The sequence below is a fragment of the Triturus cristatus genome, chromosome 2_1 (assembly GCF_964204655.1).
Source record: "Triturus cristatus chromosome 2_1, aTriCri1.1, whole genome shotgun sequence".
Taxonomy (NCBI): Eukaryota; Metazoa; Chordata; class Amphibia; order Caudata; family Salamandridae; genus Triturus; species Triturus cristatus.
The window spans coordinates 393899918-393922637 of NC_140581.1; the positions used below are offsets into that span (position 1 = coordinate 393899918).

General features: G+C 44.0%; 1 long non-coding RNA gene across 2 annotated transcripts in view; it reads right to left on the bottom strand.

Moving 5' to 3' along the window:
- LOC146865364 (uncharacterized) overlaps positions 1-22720 on the bottom strand; it is a 128848-nt gene that overhangs the window by 35866 nt on the left and 70262 nt on the right. Inside the window, exon 4 of one of the 2 annotated variants that reach the window (XR_014970093.1) lies at positions 6391-6668. The exons of the other annotated variant lie outside the window; for it this stretch is intronic. This is a non-coding gene — a long non-coding RNA (uncharacterized LOC146865364). The remainder of the gene's footprint in view (positions 1-6390; positions 6669-22720) is intronic. 2 annotated transcript variants of the gene reach the window in all.

Here is a 22720-nt window from a genome sequence, read left to right on the forward strand (position 1 = left end):
CTTCCCTTAAAGCTGTTAAACAATGAAACCTCTTATGTCCTAATCCAGTAAGACCATCATCTTCTCTGTCTTTTACATCACCAAGGAGAAAGCTATTTTTCATTGGTCTTTGAATACCCACTCAAACATCATTGAAATCACTACTTTTACTTTTAAATTTTGCTAGCCGGCAACAGTGTTGCCATCTCAATTGAGGTTATTTTTCGGGTTATACCATGCTAAATAAATATAGGATTGAGGGTAAAAATAAAAGTTTAGAACTAATCCTAAAATCTTCATAATCCCATAAACCACCTCTAGCTTGCCAGTTATGGGAATGCCTAGCAATTACTTCTGAGTATTCCCCTCAAAAGAGTTTTATGTGGGTGATTTGCTAATATCTACTTGGTTTTAATACAAAATTGGTCCATACCTTCAGAGATATCCTGATTTGCTTGACAGCACACCTTTTTCTGCATTGCCATATTTAAAGTGTTTGATACCTAGTTAGAGACCCCATCTGGTGCGCTGACTGAAGCTCTTGAACTGCACATGAGAACCTTGACTTTCCTACCAACCTTCATGGTCCTACACATGTAAAAAGGTACTCTCAATGCAACCTTTAGTTACAAAAAATGCCCAAGAGCATAACAACACACTACTAATTTTATATGTTCAGGTGACTGTGTCATTTCCTTCTCTTGAGCAACCAGAATTCTGTTTGATGGCCTCTGTTGCAAATTCCCCATTGGGAAATGGGCTTGGCCTCTTGTCAAGGAGGTTGCAAATATGGTGTCACTATCTACCCTCCTCACCTCAATAAATAGTAAAGATCTTTATTGTGAAGAAAAATTTGACTAATCTACTTCTTTTATTAAGACCTTTAGGGCTCAATGTACTACCTCGTGTGAAACCAGAGTCCAGTCATTTGAAGCACTTTGGTTTATCCCTAAACTTAAGCTTATGAAACAGTATTTTCTGAGCCTAAAGACGTAATGGTATGAAAGTGAGTTCAAATCAGAATATGAGTCAGTAGTAAATCACACTCCTCTCCTAGTGATATGTTCTCTTAAGGGCTCTGTGACAATCTAAACATCTTTTAAGGGACATTAAAAAGATCTGTAGGTCCTTCATGGCAGATAAATGACCTCAGGCAGAGACACATTTTCAGGTAAATCTGTTGCATTCTTGCAATTGAGAATAGCGCCATTCTTCTCAATGATCTAAAATTGGCTTCTCCGAAGAGTAGCTTGTGAGCTACTGGTAGCTCTCCAGCTACCATTACATCGTTCCCCTCTGTGCAGTGCATCTTATTAATATATACTTTTTGCTTATACACATATACAAAATTTGAAAAATGTGTGTATTTTAAGAACTCATAAGATGATGCATGGACAAAAATAGTTGAATTTCCAAAATGTAATAAAGCTGATATTTCAATCTTAAATCACGGAGGAGATTTATTACAATCACATTGATGCCATGGCACCAGCTATGGCTGTTGTGTTACCTATGGTAAGAGGCATTCCAATTTTTTTTACATTACTGCTGATGCAACAAAGTCCTCATTATTGGTAATCTTACACAGAGTGATCACTAATTTTTGTTGTCTGATGTGGTCACTATTTCAACAAGGATATTTTTTTTTTAGCTTGAGATGACTTTTAATTGAAGATAAGTAGCTCTCACTAAAGAAAAGGTTGGAGACCCCAGATCTAAAGCATGCCCTCTTATGAACCCATCTTCAGCCCGTCTTCTTAAACAACCTGTCCACTCTTTATTCCAGGTGACTTGAAAGAACATATTCTCACCCCACTTTTCAAAAAGGCTAATCTACCTATTGCTGAGTTGTACAGTTCTTGGTCAATTCTGGCTAAAATTCTTGAACAAAACAGCAGCTTTACATTTGTGTAGACATTCACCAGAACATATTGGAAGGTGTATTGGAATTTCATCCATATCATGTTTTAGAACAGTTTCCTTGTTAGGGCTTTTGGATCTTGATACACCTTTCAACACAGTGGATCAATCCTTCCTAATTGAGCATCTGACCTCCGTCAGGGTCTGCAGACTGCACAATTATGTAGCTTTGTTCTAATACCTGAAGACCGTACAGCGGGTTCTGATGCGGACCTCCCTTTTTTCCTGATCTTTTCAATATATACCTCAGAACTTTTTGATCTTTTCGTAGGTCTGCAGGTGTTGGTCAAAATCATACACACAGGTTTATACAAAGTTCTCACTGGACACCAGTACAGAGATTTAGAACATCTGCTGAGACTTAAGCTTGAGCCATGTAATTACCTCCAAATAAATAGCTCTAAAACAAAGGCTTTCCCTTTTTGACTGAAAAAGTAGGCCTTCCCTATCAACTATTTAAAAATATCTGACCTCCAGTGGCATGAGGCAACACAAGTTAGAAATCTAGGATTTTAGTTTTATGTTGAGGATTCTCTGGTACCCAAGGTTAACTAAGAAATCAGTCGAGCAAATTTTATCCAATTGTGTCTCTCTTGTCCCAGAGCAATTATGCATTACTATTCAGAGCTTCTCTCTCATGCTCAGAATACTGTAATGCCCTTATATTGGGCTTCCTCAATTCATCCACTAAGGAAATCATTGTCCTTAGGAAGAGAGACTATGAACCCAATATAAAAAGTTACATTTGACCATAAAAGCACGTTTTTTTACATCTACCAGGAATTCACAGAGGGATTCCTGGCAGGTGTAAATGATTTTACAAGTGCAGATTCCTCCTCCATGAATGCAGAGAAATCTGCACTTGTAAATCCCACTCAAGAGCTGAGAAGTGGGCATTCAAAGGCATAGTTTGCTAGCATAACGCCCCTTCCAGGGTCGGAAGGAATGTGTATCACCACCACAGTTGTTGGTGGTTTATATGGAACACTCCCCATGGGTAAGTTGTTTTCACTGTGGACAAGGTGCATTTACCTCCTTTGACCTGAATTTTTCAATAGTACCCGCTTAAAACTGTGCAGCTTAACAGATGTAGTATTGGAAAAGTTGGTGGACATGCAAAAGTACTTATTCTGCTCCTGCAAGTAAACATAAATGTACATTTACAGATTGCTACTTTTTTGTGTATTGAGGCCTATGTACCTGCCACACATCATGAGATTGTTTGCAGGAAACAGGCTGCCTGTTTTGCCATCAAAGGTCTTAAAAATGTGTTTCTTGCCTTAAGGTTACAACCTTTACCTTTCAACTTATAACCTTCTGTATAAGGAGGAGGCTCTGCTTTCAGAGCCTTAATTCCTACTTAAGTCTCATGGTGGACAGTCACTCTCCCTTTTTTAATTGAGCAAAACTTTATAGCAAATACTTCATTGAAAGTGAAATGCACTCATATATAGCTACATATGATGGCATTCATCATAATAACCATCATAGAGATTTATGAGCGCAAAAATACATTGGAAGCACTGGTTCCTAGAAATGTGACTATTGTCATCAATTACACTTACAATTATCAATCGTGCTTTTCCCCATGTCATTTCAAATTTCTTGTGTCAGGCGATCTTGGCATAAAATAATTATTCTCACATCATAGTATATTGCATTTTTAAACCGCACATTATAGAATAGCATTGCAGTCTGTATGCCAACTGGAACCTGGTGTGTTTTGGTAAATAGATCCCTTCATTCAGAATGGCTACAAATCAATTGTAGGATTGCAGATTGTAGAAATGTCAGAAGATCTCACGCTATTCAAAATTAGGTATTTCTAAATTGCAAATCTTCTGGTTCCAAACTATCTAATATGATCATTAAGGGTAGTGGTGCTCCTCAGTCAGTCTCTCTTCTAGAAATTATTTAAATTACTAATATAAAAAAAAAAAAATGTGCTAAAGAAAATATTAAACTCTTGTTCAATATCTGCCAAGGAGTACATTCTGCCAGCTACATTACCTGCCCACATGTCTCAATTTCCACTGTTCATCTCTTAGTGCCATGGGCTCACTACAACACGCTCAAAACAAAAGCGTGTTTAGTTGCTCAAAAGTGGGATAGCTTTTGGTCAATAAGGTATATCTTTCACTCTGTCAAAAACACTACACATGACAGATTCTTTTCAGCATCTAAACACCTATTTTTAAAGAAAATATGTACAAAATTTAGATTGTGCAAATCCCAAATAGCGAATCCATAGAAATCGCTATTTGGGAATCGCAAAACAGAATGTATGTAATTTGCAATTTCCTAATAGCAATTCTTACAGATTTGAATTCACTATTAGGACATCGCAAATCAGGAAATCACTAAATTGCCTTTTAAGTAAAAACCTGGATATCGTCCAGATTTGGGGGTATGAACAGCAAATTGCATCCCAATTGGTATCTCGAATTACTGCCTCTAATGCCGCAGCACACTTACCTGCTTGCAAACAGCTTGGAGAAGGAGAGCCTTTGAGGTATTCAATCAGCACCACAAACATTATGCAAGTGTTAAAATCCATAGCAAGATCAATTAGTGAAAAAAACAATGACAGCTTCAAGAATCAGACAAGGACAAAAGATAGATTTGCACACCTGTATAAAAATAGCCCCCATTAGCAAACCGCAAAGCTAAAATAGGGCCCACAATTGCAAATCAGACCAAATTTGAACTTGTGAAGACGCACTGCAAAGGTATTATGCAAGGTGTGGGAGATTGTACTTATTTGTTTCTGCTGCAGGCAGTGCTTGTGGTAATATCATGGAACTCTACAGTAAAAACAAGCATTGCCAATACCAATAGGTCTGGCTTTACAATAATGATGTATGACAATGTAAAGCATTACTAATAAATACCATGGAACAAGTGTTTTATTTTTGTGGAACTGTAGAATAATATCAGTGTTGGTTACAAAGTTAGGTGACAGGTTCCGAAGACACACCAAAGGCAAGCCTGTCTGTGCCTGGACCATGCACAGTGCTAGGAACCCTGACAGACTGAACTCCCACAGGTACTCCACCACTGAACTCCAAGAAATGGACCACAGAAGCCCCAACAACTGCTGCCTTGCTTCTCCTCGCTCAACAGCAGGGCCATTCACCTATCACCGCTGTTTCAATTTAGGCTGTCTCTTCACCTGCAACTCAGGACCTCCACCTTCACAGATACCTGTGCCACTCACACTTTGTGGACCACAAGTCCCCGGGAACATTTCCAATGCCTCCTGCTCAATGCCTGAACTCTCTCTGCACACACACCACCAAAGTATGGGATTGTCATCTCAGAAACCTGCCTCAACCCCTCCTATGCCCCAACATTGCCACTGCAGTGTCCAACGGCTACAAGATGGCACACTAAAACCACATCAACAAACAAGACAAAGGCGTTGCCAACATCCACATAGAAACAATCGGATGTACATCCGCCGAGGACAACATCACATCAACCATGGAACATTTCAATTTACATATCCAAACCGATGACACAATGGCCTTCAGAGGCACCCTTGCCTACAGGACCATGCACCAACTACTTTGATGTCATCACCAACTTCATCACCCCACTAGCCATCAAATCCAAGCACTTCATCTTACCCGGAGACCTCGACTTCCACCTGGATGACCCCATGGACACTAACTCTGCCAACCTCCTGGAATGCATGAGCAACATCATTCTGACCCAGCTGGTCACTGACCTTACACAAAGAGCAAGACACACACTTAAGGGTTTACTTAATAATGTTACTATTTTTTCTAAAAATGGTACTAGCAGACAGACAGCTACTGGTAATTAATCTATTCTGTTTTCCCTTATGTGTCACTGTGGACATAGAGCCAGACAAATTGACTCTCTTTCTCAGTTTAGACCTCTACAATTCGGACACACTTTCACTTAATATTAAGCTCTTGTTCACTCTGTCATCAGGACAATGCTGAAGGCTAGTCTGTTTGGCTAGGCAATAGTTAAATATTGCTCACAAAGACTGAGGAGGGCGGTAAATGCTACATACTGCCAGTCAGCCCGGAGGTTAGTAGTATTAGAGCCCATCAAAAACATGTAGTTATCTTAATACAATAAAAAGGAACATTTCTTAATACATAGTGGCAACTTAAAAGACTGAAATTACATGAACTAGGTTCACTGATTCCAGCTGGTAATTCTTCCCTTGTGCCACTCTATTCCTAGTTCCTGGCGGAATAGGGATTTACATGCAGATAGCGGAATTACTCGTCTATTTTTCACATGTAGAATCTCGGTTCCCAGCTATTTCCACAGATGAATTTTGTGAAAAATTGGGTTGTTGGTTGACTAGGATGTTAATCCTGGTCAAGCCACAGTCACAATCTCTGTCTGTCACTGAATTAATCTGTGCTTAGCCCTGGGTAGCTTGGCAAAAAAACCAGTCAGTCTTAACTAACGATGGAGCTCGGGTCGGATATAAGACGTGGTTTGGGCTGGTTTGGTGCTTACCTTCAGACTTAGAAGAAATTCTTGAGAAACAAATCTTCTGAGAAGGGAAAGATCAGCAGAGCAAGGCTGCAGTTGGTGTCCAAGGAGGGAGCGTCATTGTCGGGGAGTCACTGGACGAAGTCACAGTGAAGATTTCTAGTTTCAGACATAGCCACTTTTATGGAAGTTGAAAATCTCCAGTGGGATGATGCAGGAGGCTGTAGCCGAGGAGAGTTCCACTAGGGCGGATAACTTTTTGGCGAAGGACCGCTGAACAGGATCTGCTGTGGAGAAGAACATAGCGGGAGTTAGCGTGAAGTCAGGCCGACTGGCGATGCACGTCGGGCAGATTAACAAACAGGTTTGTCCCAGTCTTCCCTTGGTTCTAAGAGCAGATTTTAGCCAAAAAATTGCCAAGTCTTAAGTTTTGGAGTTAGGCTATCTGAGAACATTTAGCACCCCCACCAAGGGTCCAGGACTTGAGGCCCACCACTCAGGGGGTTAGGTTTCATTCAGGCTGGGCCCAGGTGCAGGTTAAAGATGATGGGAGCCCATTATGTTTCTGTGGTTCTGAACAGGAGGCTAACAAACTAGCCCTTGGAGTTACTCTGTTAGTCCTGTGTTCAGGTGAAGAAGCAGAGCTCAAGCAGCAGGGCAGCTCTCTGAGGGTTCAAGGTAGGCTCCATGCAGCAAAGCAGTTCTTCCAGGTACAGTAAAGCAGTCTTGTGGAGTATACAATGGGCCACAGCAGCAGGCAGTCCTCTGAGAGTCCTTCTGCAGGTCCAGAAAATGAACTAAAGGATGGGTCTGAGGGTCCTATTTATACCCGGTGGAGAGATTTCTAGAAGTTGCTCTTTGAAGTGTTTGGAATTTCCTGACTCCCCTGCTCTGGCTGCCAGCTGACTGCAGAGACAATGCAGTTGTGACAAGTCCTTTGTGTAAAGGCAGAGCACAACCTATTCAGTTGCAAGTGGGGTGGTGACCAGCTCCGCCCCTCCATCTTGGCAGCAGATGTCCCATTGCAGCACACCTAATCCCTCTATTGTGTGACTGTCTGGGAGGAATTCACAAAGTATAGCTGCCTACTACACCCAGTCATGTGACCTGGGACAGACTGCAGGCACTAAATGGCAAAGGACATGAAAATAGCAACTTTCTAAAAGTGGCATTTTCAAAATTGTAATTTAAAATCCGACTTTACCATTAAAGGGGACTTTTGATTATAATTTCATATATACCAACCATGAAGTACTTATCTGTCCCCATTCAAAAGTTAGCTTATATTAAAGGTAATAAAGCAACCCAATTTTACCCTATGCAACAGTCAGGCCTCACAGTGGTGAAAAACAAATGTATTAGTTTTTCACTACTTGGACATGTAAAACTAAAAAGTACATGTCCAACCTTTTAATTACAATGTACCCTGACCTGTGGTCTTTCTAGGGCCTACCTGACTTATATGCAATAAAGGAGAGTTAAGGTCCAGATTTAGATCCTGGCGGATTGGGTCTCGCTGGTGCTTTTTAGGCAGGCTTGCCACCCGTTGACTTGGTGGTCCACCCACCCTATTTAGATGTTGGCTATTGCATAGACGAAAGACTGCTGTGGTCCCACCGTCACTGCTAGGAAATCTCAATCGCGTTGACGACGGAAGAGACAAAAGCAACTGTCGAAGGGAGGACTGGCAGTTTCACTGCCAGGCTGATCACGATGTGCCTTCCCGGCAACGCAACTGTGGCGTGGAAATCTGCACACCTGAGTTGGCAGAATTAACACATATAAGGAACACTCACCTTTACTCACCTTACCACTTTCTGTAGCACCATGAACCTGATCCTACATGTCCTGCCACTGCTGCTGCTGGCTGATCCGTATGCAAATCAACACCGTCATCGCCGGAATTAAAGATATACTCCCCCATTACTTGTTACCTTTTTCACTTGATCATTGCTGCACTAGCGCAGGTCGCGCTGCCAGCGGGCTTTGATATTTTTAAATACCTTAGTTTATCTTGGCTGATTTTCGTTTTTTCCCCTGATTTTATCCATCGCTCTGCTGGGCTTCTGTCCCCTTACTCGCATTTAATTTGGTGAAAACTCACCGCCATTTGGCGGGTCCGGGTCCTGGGGCTGGATAGCAGTGGGTGCCATCTTTGATTGGGGTGAGTGTGTCCTTGCGCGGGCGCCATCTTGGAGCGTCCCTACGCTCGTGCTGGTTGGGGAGACGCCTATTTAAGGCGGACTCACACTGTTAAGTGTTCTGATCATTGCTGCACTAGCGCAGGTTGCGCTGCCAGCGGGCTTTGATATTTTTAAATACCTTAGTTTATCTTGGCTGATTTTCGTTTTTTCCCCTGATTTTATCCATCGCTCTGCTGGGCTTCTGTCCCCTTACTCGCATTTAATTTGGTGAAAACTCACTGCCATTTGGCGGGTCCGGGTCCTGGGGCTGGATAGCTGTGGGTGCCATCTTTGATTGGGGTGAGTGTGTCCTTGCGCGGGCGCCATCTTGGAGCGTCACGACGCTCGTGCTGGTTGGGGAGACGCCTATTTAAAGTCGTCCTCCCCCGCGCAGCGGGAACGCGCAGTGGGACGCCGTCGCTTAGCCGGAGTCGTGCCAGAGTCCTGCCCGTCTGCGCTCGTCCGCGTCGAGGTAGCGGGTGCGGGCTATGGACTCTGGCTTCCTGCCATTGCACCATCATGTGTAGCATAGCGACACTCGGGTACGGTCGTGCTGATCTCTTTTCCATAAGAGACAGCCTTTTGGCGTGTAACTCTGTCCCTGTACCTCCTCTCTCGGGACCTTATGACTGTTCTTGCGGCAGTTTTTCCCTGGCTACTCCCAATGGGGTACGACTTGCTGTAGGGACTGCTCGTGGCATTCATACGAATTGCACCGAGCAGGAACTTAATATATGGAGCTTGAATGTTAGATCCTTGGTCAAGCACCATCAGTCACTACGGGACATGATAGATACGGACCTTCCTGATATCATTTTTCTTACCGAAACTTGGTTACAGGACGCTGACACTGCCATTATAAATCTGGCTTTCCCCTCTACCTACACGGTGTTTACCTTGAACCGTTCGACTAGGGGAGGTGGTATAGCCATGGCGATTAAATCCTGCTTCCCAGCTGAGTGGAAGGCTTTTGATCTTCCAATGTGTGAAAGCGCCTCGTTTAAGGTAAGGGTTAGTCATCAATTTACCTTCAGTGGTGTGCTTATCTATCGTCCACCGGGTAACGACACTGCTTTTAAGGCTGCCCTTGCGGATGTGGTTGGCTCGCTGGCTCCTAGGTGTGCTAACTTTAGCATAGTAGGTGACTTAAATATACATCTTGATCAGACGTCATCTCTATCCATCAGCTCCTTGTTAGCGGACCTGGAAGCGATGCAATTTAACCAACTAGTCACCTCCCCCACCCATATAGGAGGTCATATACTTGACCCCTTTTTTACCACCCTAGTTCGGGCTAGATCATCTGACCCGATGGTGGTGGGTTGGACTGACCATTTGTTGGTCAAGGTGTCATGCCCCCTAGAAAATCCGCAATTTAAACCTGTGGATAAACAGATCTTAAAGCGCAATTGGCGTAAACTCAAGTTGGAGGAGTTTGTCAGGATATTGGAGGCACAACCCCTGGGCAAACTGCAGAATGTGGAACAGGGATATGACCAGTATTGCAACTGGGTCCTTACTGCCCTCGATTCTCTTATACCTCTGCGCTGGGCTAAATGTCACGTAAAAAATCGCAGCCCTTGGTATAATGAGACTCTTGCCGAACTTAAGAGAACTTGCAGGCAAGCTGAGAGGGCCTGGCGAAAATCCTTTGATCCCACGTTAAAATCACTGTACTTTGCCCAGCTTAAGACCTATCACAGAGCTATCTGTCAAACCCGGGCCGCTTACTATGCAGCTGAGTTTTCCAACAGCCCTAACCCTTCTAAGTTAATTTTCAAAGTACTCAAAGACCTGATGGGGAAACGGGCTACCTCGCAAGAAATCTGCACGGACTCTCACTGTGAAAGTTTGGCATCCTTTTTCGTGGGGAAGGTGCAGACAATCTATCGAGGATTTATACCATCTGTCTTCGGGGATGCTCTTAGTGATATGAAGGTCCCGGTGTCCGAAACTCTGTCCATCCTGCCGGCTATGTCTAACGAGGAATTTGACACTCTGAGCCTTAAAATTAAATCTGGCTCCCCCTTAGACCCATTGAAGCCGGAGTTCCTTATTCGTCTCCCGCCTCTCCGTCGTGAACCCATTTTGGACGTGATTAATCTTTCCCTCAGTGAGGGCGTGGTCCCGCCATCCTGGAAGCAAGCTGTGGTCAGCCCTATTCTGAAGAAATCCAACTCTGACCCCTTGCTCCCGGAGAATTACCGGCCCATCTCCCTCCTGCCTTGGACCGCCAAGGTCACTGAGGCACACGTGAATTCCATCTTGTCTGCCCACCTCTCTCGTAATAACATTCTTGACGAGAGTCAAAATGGTTTTCGCGCCCAACACAGCACTGAAACTGCTTTGCTCTTCATGACCGAGCATTTGCGGTCAGTGCTGGATGCGGGCCAGACTGCGGCACTCCTATTGTTAGACCTGAGTGCCGCGTTTGACACGGTGTCTCATGACATTCTGATGCGGCGCTTGGAGGAAGTGGGTATTGGGGGGAAGGCTCTTCAGTGGTTCCGCTCCTTCCTCTCGGACCGGTCTTTCAAAGTAGCCATTCCACCTGGCCAGTCCTCTTTCCATTCTTTGGAACTGGGAGTCCCTCAGGGTTCTGCTTTAAGCCCCACATTGTTCAACTTGTATGTGAAACCGTTGGCCGCTGTCGTCAGGCAATGTGGCCTTACCATGACATCGTATGCCGACGACACGCAGCTGGCGGTGACACTCAGTGGGGACCCTGAGGTGACTGCGCCCAGGTTCCGTGCAGGACTTATAGCTGTGGCTAGCTGGATGCGTAGCAACTGCCTACAGCTTAATGCTAAGAAAACCGAGGTCCTGGTTGTGGGGAAGCAGGCGGAACTTTGGGGAGACCAGTGGTGGCCTTCTGAACTCGGGGTGTCCCCCATTCCAGCGGCCGAAGTTAAAAATCTGGGGGTGTGGCTGGATTCCAATCTTTCTTATACCAGCCATACAAAGAAGACAGCAGCTACCTGTTTTGGTATTCTGCGAGGGCTGAGGTCAGTCCTCAAATTCTTTGACCCCCCCACTCGGCAACTGGTGGTTCAGGCCTCTATTCTTTCCCGGCTGGACTACGGGAGTGCCTTGCTTCTTGGAGTCAACCAGGCTGAGGCTACTAGGCTTCAGAGGGTGCAGAACGCTGCTGCACGGGCCATTGTTGGCCTTCCGAGACGAGGCTCTGTCTCTGCTGTTCTGACCTCCCTTCACTGGCTTCCGGTCAGACAGAGAATCAAATTTAAGGCTCTCTGTCTGACATTTAAGATCCTGAAGCTTTCCTCTCCCCCTGCTTTGGCGGGCCTTATTTCTCCTTACGTCCCCACGCGGTCTCTCAGGTCTGAATCTTACCATCTGGCGACTAAGCCTAGGTTCAGGCTGAGTAGGATGGGAGGACGCTCTTTTCGTGTTCTGGCGGCTGATCTATGGAATTCCCTTCCTTTACATATTCGCGCCCTAAACAGCCTGACTCTTTTTAGACGCGCCATTAAAACACATCTGTTTGCCCCTGCTATCTGATTTCTCTTTTCTTGGCCTTGACCTGTTGTGTTGTGTACCTGATCAGGCGCCAGGACGCCCCTTCGCTGGGGCAGCTGTGCGCCTAATAAAAGTAAATAACATAACATAACATAACTTGGCTGTTCACATAAATTTAGGACTCATGAATTATTAAATTACTCACACAAGCAATAGCATGCCAATGTGTAATGCATATGTTTCTAATGTTGATGTTTGAGAAATTTAAAGTAACATACCTGTATAACCACATTCCGTTCACAAATTTGCTGCCAGCTGCCTTCCAAAAAAAGGACACTTGCACAACAAAGAATATCAAATCAAAAATCAAAACTCCCCATTAAAGTGTGTCTAAATAAAGTGTGAAAATTGTCACAGTAAAAACATATTTATTCAAATCAAGGAAGGAGGGAGGTAGAAGGAACTTCCTATTAGTCAGTCAAAATCAAAGGGGAATGGATCACTTGTACCTGCAACCAGGGTCCACTGTGTGCTATCCGTCAGTACTTTAAAAACCCTCATTCATGTAGGCAGGTCGTGTGGCAGTTTATCTTGATTCTTCGCCTGTATCAAATACATGACAGCATCATCATTGGGTCTCTTTTTGTATGCTTCCTCCACCTGGAGGGAACCACTGGTGATCAGTAATAAGTGGTGAGTGAAAGGTGCGCAAGTGAAGTGTGTTATTTAAATAGTGATCCTCATACTACCTAAAAATAAATTGTATTCTGTTTAGTGTATGGGGAGACTATATAAAAGTAAGAGATGTGCAGGGAGGAACTGTTTATGAGTCTACTAAACTATAGTAGTCCAATCTAATGTTTCAGTCCCTTTGGGTGCCCCTAAGGGGTCAGGGGGCTTTCTTCAGGACCTAAAAACAATATGGGAATTGGGTATTTTCCAAATCCAGAGTGGAATTAGTCAGAGTATGATTACTTTGAACTTAAGGTCAATAGTACCTAGACTGAAAAAAGAGAAGAGACAAACAGGCAGTGATGGTATTGGAGTGCTTTAAATGAGCACCAGTTACATGACAGGAGGTTACATTACGTTTATTTTTTAGGGATGGGGAGATCAAGTGATTTGCCCAGAATTGCAGGATGTTTAGCCGAAGCAGAGACTCAAAACTGGTTCTCCAGTTGAAAAGGTGGCATCTATTGTAGCAACACCAGATCCTCTCCCAATTTCATTAGTGCCCACCAGTGGTGGGTCACAGTGGGAGTGCTGCGTGGTGGTGGGGCAGGGCGGGTGAGTGGCAGAGTGGAAGGGTAGTGGAGTCAGACATACGACGGCATGGAGTAAGGTAAGTAAATAAATAAAACTATTTACCTTGCGCTCGCTGCATTGCCAACTCCACTACCCCCCCCCCCCCCACCCTGCCCCTGCCCCTCCCCACCACGCAGCACTCCCACTGCGAGCTGCCACTGGTGGCCACCCTGTACACCTTGGTGCTTGCTTGTCAGCAGTAATGTAAAATGGTTTTGTAGCTTTGGAATGCATGTACATGGGTGATACATAACAGCCATAACTGCAATGCCCTGGCACCAAGGGAATAATGCTATTAATTTAGCAGAGAAAAACCTCTAATTTAGTAGGCTAGGCTGCACACAGGAGAGCTACTTACAGGTAGCTGTAGAGCTACCAGTAGCTCACGAGCTACTCGTTGGAGAAGTCTGGTCTAAACCAAACCTCTTTCTTGTAAGGCATGTTGATGTTTTACAATGCCATTAGTGTAGCTGCACTTTAGGGTACCACATGGCAATACACACACATTCACACTTGCATTGTAGGACAAAGCTGTGTGTAAGTATAGGTTTAGTAAAGGGAGGCTAACCTGCATGTTTTACAATGCAGCACAGATCCAAAAGTTGTAAATTGTGCACAAATGGAAACATCTCTTCACTGTCACACCTGCTTTGATGAGCTGTAAATATATTGTGGAAATGCATGTGCACAAATGTTTTGAAATACTGTATTTGTAACTCAAATGGCTGGTTTTAATTGTGCACACATGCACCAGCCAATGCACATACTCTTAATGTAAAGGAGTCCACAGTAGTGCATCTTGATGCTTATCTTTACTTGGTATACTTTCAAGATACAAATCTAGATTAACAATTGAGAGTGAGTTTTAAAATAATATCTTAGTGAAACTTGAAAAACTTTGTCTCACAAATAAGGCAAAGAACGCTGTAAAGAAATTTCACCATTAACAACCAAAGCTGTACAATTAATCAAGGATCCTGGTTGATAATAAATTGGGGCATATTTGAGTCACAAAAGTGATGGAAACCTGTAACAAAGTAGCTAAAAATGTGAGTAATTTTTATCATTGTATATGAAGTAAAAACATATACATTATTACAATGTACTAATAAAAATTATCTTCACGCTGATGGAAGAACACATTAATATTTTTCTTTTAAGCTACAAATTTTAGAAATACAAACAGAATCCCGTCTGATAAAAATAATTGTGAATAATTTTGATGATAAATAATATTAGGTATGTAGCCAAATGTGTCTGTTTACATTTAGTATTATTTCTTTTTTCTTTCATTACATGTTGTACAAAATGCTCCAATAGTCCATTAAACCATATTGATATTTGGAGGCATTAGAGACCATATTGCCCTCTTTGGATGAAAAAGTTCTTTAATGATCTCATAGAGGTGGGGGCATGGCTAAGCCAGCTGCACAGCATTGAAGTTCCCCCAAGCATTCGTGCAACATCCATCTCATCGAACTCTCCCCCATTTAATTAAGGGCTAATCAATGATTCCGGACCTATTCTGCCCATATTGAGGGAGAAATCTTCTGGGCCAGGATTCAGTGCAGCTCTCACCTGTTTTTTTTACCAGACTATCCGCTCGCCACGGCCTGATGCAGCCTTCAGAGGCCCCGCGGGGACAGGGCACGTGGGTGAGTCTGAGGGTGGGCTCACAGTGAGCCTCGGTGCCGGCAGCCTGTGCTTCTGACGGATGGTTGCCATTTGGGGCTGTGCCTCCTGGGTAATTGAATGTGGTAGCATGTTCTTGGATTGACCACATCCTGTGCCATTGCCTGCTGTTCCTCCTCCTGCCACCTCAGCTTTTCTACCTGGCTAATCCCTACTGCTACCTCTCCCTTGGCTGCTCCGATCCATGCTGCCAAGTCCTGCATTTGGTTCCAACACTCTTTCTTTGGTAGACACGGTTTGCACATTCCAATGGGATGCAGAGATCCAAAGCAGAAGCAACTCACCTTTAAACCAGCTAGGACTCCGCGCTGTTATTATTCGCCTTCTGACTCCACTGGCACCTCTGACCATACAATGGTTGATTCCCCATCAGATGGCGCTGCCACATTTATGTCCAATCTTGGAGCTGGCTCTAAGGCAGTTGACTCCAGCTTTGGTTTTCTAACACAACTTTCAATGGCATGGCTGAACAACTCGACCATCATAATGTGAGGCTCGATGGTGCTGAACGCAGAATCTCGATGATCGAGGATGGCAATGCCAAAAGAATGAAGTGCCTTATACATATCGAACAAATCCTCAAGAACACTGCAGCTAACAATGAGGACTTGGAGGCAAGGTCCCGCTGTAATAATATCCGTATAGCCGGCATATTGTAATCCACCAACACGGGACGAATAGATGTCATTGTGGAACATCTCTTATCAGAGTTGTTTGACAGGAAGCCTTTTACTGATAGCTTTGTGGTTGAAAGGGCACTTCGCACACTTGGTCCCCGGCCTGTCCCTGGGGTGCCAATGTGGCAGATTAGTGCTAGGCTGCTAAATTTTAGAGACCGCGAGACTGCATTAAGATTGGACCGAGACAAAGGTCCGCTGCAATATCAAGGATCCGCAATTTCGCTTTGTCCGGACTATACACCAATGTTTCAAGAGGCCCATCACAAATTCACAGACGTTAAACACACTCTCCAAAAGATAGGGCTAAAATATGGAATGCTCTATCCTGCACTTCCCCGGGTGGAGCCTGATGACTGTCACTTCATTTTTAACACCCCTGCAGATGCTGTACAATTCTGTAAGAAGTACTCTGGCAAATCCCCACCTGGCAGAAGTCCTGATACTGCCGCCACTGCTGTCCTGGCACCCTCCATGCCTGATGCACTAACCGCCGTAATTTGCCCTGCACACTCTACTAATTCATGAATATGGACACCCTTCTACAGTTTTCTGATGTGTTGTCCCTCAATTGATACATGCCTTTTAATCCTTATAGCATTGTATTGTTTTTTCTATTTGTTTTCTCATTGCTCACATGTTTGATTACTTATTTCGTTATATAATTATTGCTCTTCTCGGTTCTGCTCTCTAGGATATTGCCGCCCTCACATGGTGTACACAACTATGTTTGTAGTTTTATTTCCTCTAAAGGCTATTAGGGTTCTCCTGCCTTTCTTTCAGCCGGAGTGGGAGGGGGGTATAGTTGTTTGTTTTCTTGAAATATTTCTTTCTGAAGCCTTTCTATTGTCATGGAAAGTAACAGGTCTACCCTTACAATATTTATTTGTATGCCATATTGATCTCAGATATTATACCTCCACCCACTAGTACAGACTCAATACTTCAACTCTCCTGATTGATATGAAACATCAGAGATTTGAATAATCCCATAAAAGGAAAACTGGTCCTCTTTTATTTATGCCACCATGGGGTTCATATGCCCATCTTCTAGGAAACAAATCTATCTCCCAGACCAGATTGCAATTATGCATCCTCAAGGGGGACCCATTGTTACTTCTCTCACTGCAGTTCCTATTCACGTGAGGTATGCATCTTGATACATAGCAGTGTCCTCTTTCAGTTGATACGGACTACCTCGGACCCCGCTGGTCGATATTTGTTTGTGTTGAGAAAGTTAGTAGGTCAAACAGTGTTACGTGTCAATGTATGTGCACTAAACACCGACTCCTCCCATGTCTTTACTGACTTATCCTCTCAAATCAGCCAATACCAAACTGATTATATTCTACTGGGCATCGACCTAAATCTTACCCGAATATCAGATCTAGATTCCACTGGTTCAACAGCAATTTCTAAACCTCATTCCCTACAGACCCTTAGAGACCTACTTGACACATTCCAGTTGTCAGACACATGGCATATTATTCCTGCGTCAGCGTGATTACACTTTTTACTCTGCCCAGCATAACATGTGGACTTGCACAGACCACTGGTATACGTCCCAAGGTGCTCTCTTGTGGCTACATACCATCGCACACAGTTTAGCCACACACTGTCAGACTGTGCTCCTGTGGTAATCACTTTAAGCATACCCCATCATGTCCCTATGGTCTGTCCCTGTTGTTTTCCTTTGAATGTATTGTATGACACAGTCTTTCACTTGGAAGTCTGGGAGGCTATTATTGATTTTTTCTCCACCAAAGTTGGCTCTGTAGGGAGCCCCTCTACCCTATGGGGGACCTTCAAGGCCTATGTAAGAGGAATCTGTATATTGAAACATGCGGGAGTATTCTTGCAGATCTTGCTAAGGTAGAGGAAAAGCTCCGGAAATTAGACTCCGCTGACAGGGACACAACACACGTGCATCAGCTCAAACATAGATCCAAATTGTTGAATGAGTTCCACAACCTTTCCAAACGTGAGGTCACTTACCTTGGAATGTATGCTAGAGCACGCCAGCACGGTGAGGGCGAATGCCCCGGTCAAAGGCTTGCTCGTTTGCTTTGTCCCCCTTGCCATGCCACATGTGTAATGCACTTGCAACGGCCCAATGGCACAGAAGTCTCTGATGACGCTACCATTTTGGCAGATTTTATAGATTATTACAAAACAGTTTACACGTCTTGTCCGGGCATCGATGAAGATGCACTGCCCAATTATTTATCCGAAATTGCTGTGGTTTGGCTCAAAACCGGCCAACAACAGTTCCTCACCTTTCCCATAAAATGTGAGGAAATCTCACAAGCAATAGATGACTTGAGTGACTCAATGGCTCCCAGCTTGGATGGGATCACAGGCAATTTCTATAAAGCTTTTAAACCACTTCGGGTCCTCATTTCATAGATGTGTATGCTGAGTCTATTGAACAGGGTCCCTTCCCCCATGCTGTGGGAAGCTGTCATCATAGTATTACTCAAGCCCAACAAACCTCCCATTCACTGCTCACCATATTGACCATTGTCCCTTATAAATTACAATATTAAATCACTAGCCTAGGTTTTAGCTACCTGTTTTTTCTTTATTAATGTATCAAATAATCTCCTCCATGCAATCTGGTTTTGTGCCACACTGTTCCACTTCAGTTAACCTTCACACTTTATTTGCAGTGATCAATCGAATTTCTCCACCATCACCTTATCGGCAGTTGCACTATTAGATGTTGACAAGGTATTTGATTCACTTTAATGGTCTTTTCTCCAAGCCACTCTAAAAAACTTCCAAAATCTGATCTGCCTGTTATATCAAGATCGTTTGGCCCGGTTACGCCTTAATGGTACATTCACAGAGCTGTTTCCCTTGACACGTGGTACCCGACAAGGGCGTCCACTTTTTCCTCTTTTGTTTAGAATTGCTGCGGACCCATTAGTCTGTCATTTACAAGAAAAACATATCTATATGGGGCATAGATTCTCAAATGGGACACTGTTTTTCACCTCCCTGCGCAGGTTACTGATTGGGGGTATATGAACCGGTTCCCAGCATCACATCTGCTGAGATGTTCTCACACACCCTTATAACCATGGTGGATTTGAAGTTCCTGAATTCCAAATTAATTTTCACGTAGCCCAAGCACAATACACTTATTATTGGTAGGACCCAGATGCCCGTTTGCCATTTCTTAAACCTGAGAGGACACAACTTTAGCATCTCCCACTTACCACTATCTTGCATCAAGGTCTCCCGCGTGACCCCAATACAATATAGATGCTTGCCACCACTAGTTGGGCATGGCTTATACGCCCTCAGTACCTTGGTGGGTACACTCTTCATTCCCCGAATATCCCATTTCTAAACAACCATTGGCTCCTGCTCACTCTTGAGCAACTGGTACAGAATATTCTTGGCACACATGACTAGCGGGTTGCGGGTGACCTGTGAACGGACGATGTGCTCAAGCCCAGTTTCACTATGGCGAAGGAAGAGCAATTGACTACAATGGAAAGATTACATTCCATCATTTACACAGTACATTGCAGGCTGTGCTACCCGTCGACCCGACTGAACCTAAAGATTTTTCACCACTCACATTAATGATCACGTCCCCAGATAACAGACATTTTGTTTCAAAATTATATCACACTAAGAATTACAGCCTGCTGGAGTTGAGAGATCCAGAGCTGCATGGGGAACGTGACCTAGGTATCCCTATTTTGGATAAGATTAGGTACTATTACATTATAAATATATTGACAGAGTCTACACTAACCCTAATACACTGGCGAAATTTGACAGTACTAGATCCCACTGATGCCCGAAATGTCAGGCGGATCATGCAGATTTGTTACACTTGGCATGGACCTGTGGGTTGAAAACATCCTTTTGGAAGGACATCTATTCCACTATGTCTCATATGGTTGAATGTCCACTTTCTATTGACCCCTTGATGGCCTTATTGGGGTATGTCAAGCCACTACCATTGGGACTGCATCACTTTACTGTGATTGTTTTACTCCAAGCTAAATGACAAATTTAGCTTCATTTTTGCTCATATCCACCCCCCTTCCATGGTGGCAGCCTGGCTGAAGGACATGTCCTATTGTTATATCAATTCTGAATTGTACTCTTCAATGCAGCCAGTTACATTCAGGCCCAAAGATATGTGAAACCTTCTGTGGAACTATTAGTTGTCTAAAGAAAACTCTACAGATGATGAAACAGCAGATTAAACATTTGTCTTTTTTTGCCACATGTAGCATTCATCACTCCCCTATACTGCTGCATGATACCTGTGTTTGCTTATGTGGTATGTCATGTCTTTTCACATTTTCCTACTCATATATGTCTCTTGTTTATTATTATATCAGTTTTTCTTCATAGTAACCTGCGGTACCATATATGTGAGCATTGTCTTAAAATTTCCATAATTGGCTTCACTGTATTTACTTGTTGATAAAATGATAAAGATTTTGTTTTTTAAAGTGCTCTCTTGGATGTTTTGGACAGTTCTCTCCCAATCTTGGCAGGGGTCAACAATGTTAGAGTGTCCCCAATATGTTATCTAGCCTCTTGTTCACTACCAAGAATCAAATACCATGCTCCTGTGGATGAGGAAGATTCAGAAGTAATATTTGAAAGGTGTATCCACAGGACATAGGAAGGCGCAAGTAGATTGAGACACTTATGAACTATCTGTGTGTTGCACAGTGGGACTTCGGTATCATGAGGTCATCTGGAATTTGAATTCTTCCTTTTTTTTGCCTGTCTGTGGATGGATCGTTTAATATCAGCAAGTTCTTGAGAGTGCAAGCGTGCTGAAGGCTTTGGTTTGTGCTCCCATGTTTTACCTGGAGAATGGGTGTTTGCATATCTTTTTTTAAATGCAGAAGTTATTGAGTAAGATGTTGAGCTGGTAAGAGATGAGTTCAAGCATTAGGTTGTCTATGAAAAAGTTTTAGGAAGAGCAGAAGGTTTATATTTTTCTTTATTGTTGACTTCTGTTTTTTGGTAGCACCCTGAGCAGTGAGCTTGGAATTGTAAAGTGGTCTGTCCAGTCGAGGATATGGATGGTTTGCAGTGAAAGGTCTTTGGGGAGTGTTTGTTGTAGGAGATGCTGTTCCAAGTTGTGTTTTAAGGAGGATGATGAGAATGTTTCTAGTTTGGGGTTGGGGTTTCTAGGAGGGTGAAACCACCCATGAGGGTACTGTGAACATGCTGAATGGCAGATGCGCTGAGGAGATCTGGGAATTCATCAATGAAGTCCTTGTTCTACCTGGGAGGCTTGTAGATTAGATGGAAGGGGACAGTCTGAGTTGCAAAGAGTGGGAAATAGCAGGACAGCTGCTTCTTGGAGTACAGTGGTAGCTACTTGCCTATGGTGCAAGACCAGGAGGAACTATGTATGATAGCAAGGCCTCCTCCCTTCTTATGTGCGCAGTCTACATGATGTATGCTGTAGCCTGTAAGAAGAAGAAAGGTCTGCGATTTCTAGCCTGTTGAGGACGGGACGGAAGGAAGATGGCGGGTTGATTCCGCCAAGGGCTCCATTCCATCCCGTGTTTTCTCACCCACCGATGCCTCGCGGTCGATGTTTCTCTGCAGCGAGCTGTTACCTGATGATTTCTGGTGCTCTTCTTGGCGAGTTGTTCTCCTGGGCTTTCGGCGAGTTTGCAGTTAGCAGGAGCTAACATTGTGGTGCTCACCTTTTAGATGCTGCAGCTCTGTGGGAGGCATACTTTCAGCCATAAATATCTGGTTGTTTGCAGTCGGGTATTTTGGCAAAAAAGAATTTGTCACGACTCTGCAATGGCTCCCTCACAAAACAATGTCTTACGAGGAGCACGCAGAGCCCGAGGGGCAGCCAAGACCCGCACCTAACATGGACCAGAGGTGGATGTGGCAACAACTGGGGCGCCTGCACCTTTGGGTACGATGGCTTCACAAGTGGGTCATCCTATCTTGAAGCTGCTAAGGACAGGCGCAGCTCGAGATCTCGTGGAAGCTGTTTCTAAGAAATAGGTACCAGGAGAAGAATCCCAGTTGGCAGAAACTTTGATAGCGCCAGCAGCTACATCTACAGTGCCAACTACATCTCCTCCCTCATCGCCCCAGTTGCAGGATCAGTGTCAGGGCCAGGATCAAGCTCCCTGCACTACTGAGCGGACGCTGGAGGCCATATCACTCTGCACCTGGCTCCACCGATTCCAACCTCGACCCAGGCTGATGATTTAGCTGGGGGTAACACTGCACTTACTATTCAAGACATTTTATCAGAGGGCATGCAGGACAATCCAAAGCCTATAAATGTAAGTACTGCCCTTGATATGTTACATCTGTCTTGGAAGACTAGCAATGATGCCGATTTGCCATGCTATGCTCCTGGAGAGGTGTTAGACGAGATTCATCATGCAAATGTAATTTTGGAATGCTGAGTGGCAATTCTAAGCCAGGGGTGATCTTAAAAACTGTGGCTGCAAGAGACCACTCACGTGCTCATGGATGCTCTGCTGTTGTTACCCCGGCTCAAGGGGGGCCGTCGCTTATTGATCAGGATAAATTAAGGCTGTCTAGGAAAAAGAAAAAGCCTACGGATCAGGTCACTGCAACTGTATACCAATCACTTAAACCTGTTAGACAGCGTCACCATGGCAAGCAAGGCGATCAGGCCGTCAAGAGTAGCCCGTTAAGGAAATGGGTCACTTCCAAGGGAGAAGTTAAATCAATTATATCTCAGCTGTCCGCTACACTCACAAGGCCATAAGTAGAAAAACATTGCCCTCAGAAACAAGCACAACTAGTTCTACACTCTCTGCATATATGCTCCACTCCGAATCCTGGCTCTCCCTCAGATATATCTTCGGAGAATCTATCTGAACAATCTCTTCTACTTATGACTAAGGGGGAGCATATGGAGGAGGGTCTACAAGAGCCATCTTTAAGATCAATTATGTCGGTCCTACAAACTCAATGGACTGAGACACAAGTCTATTATACCCAGGCAAGAGC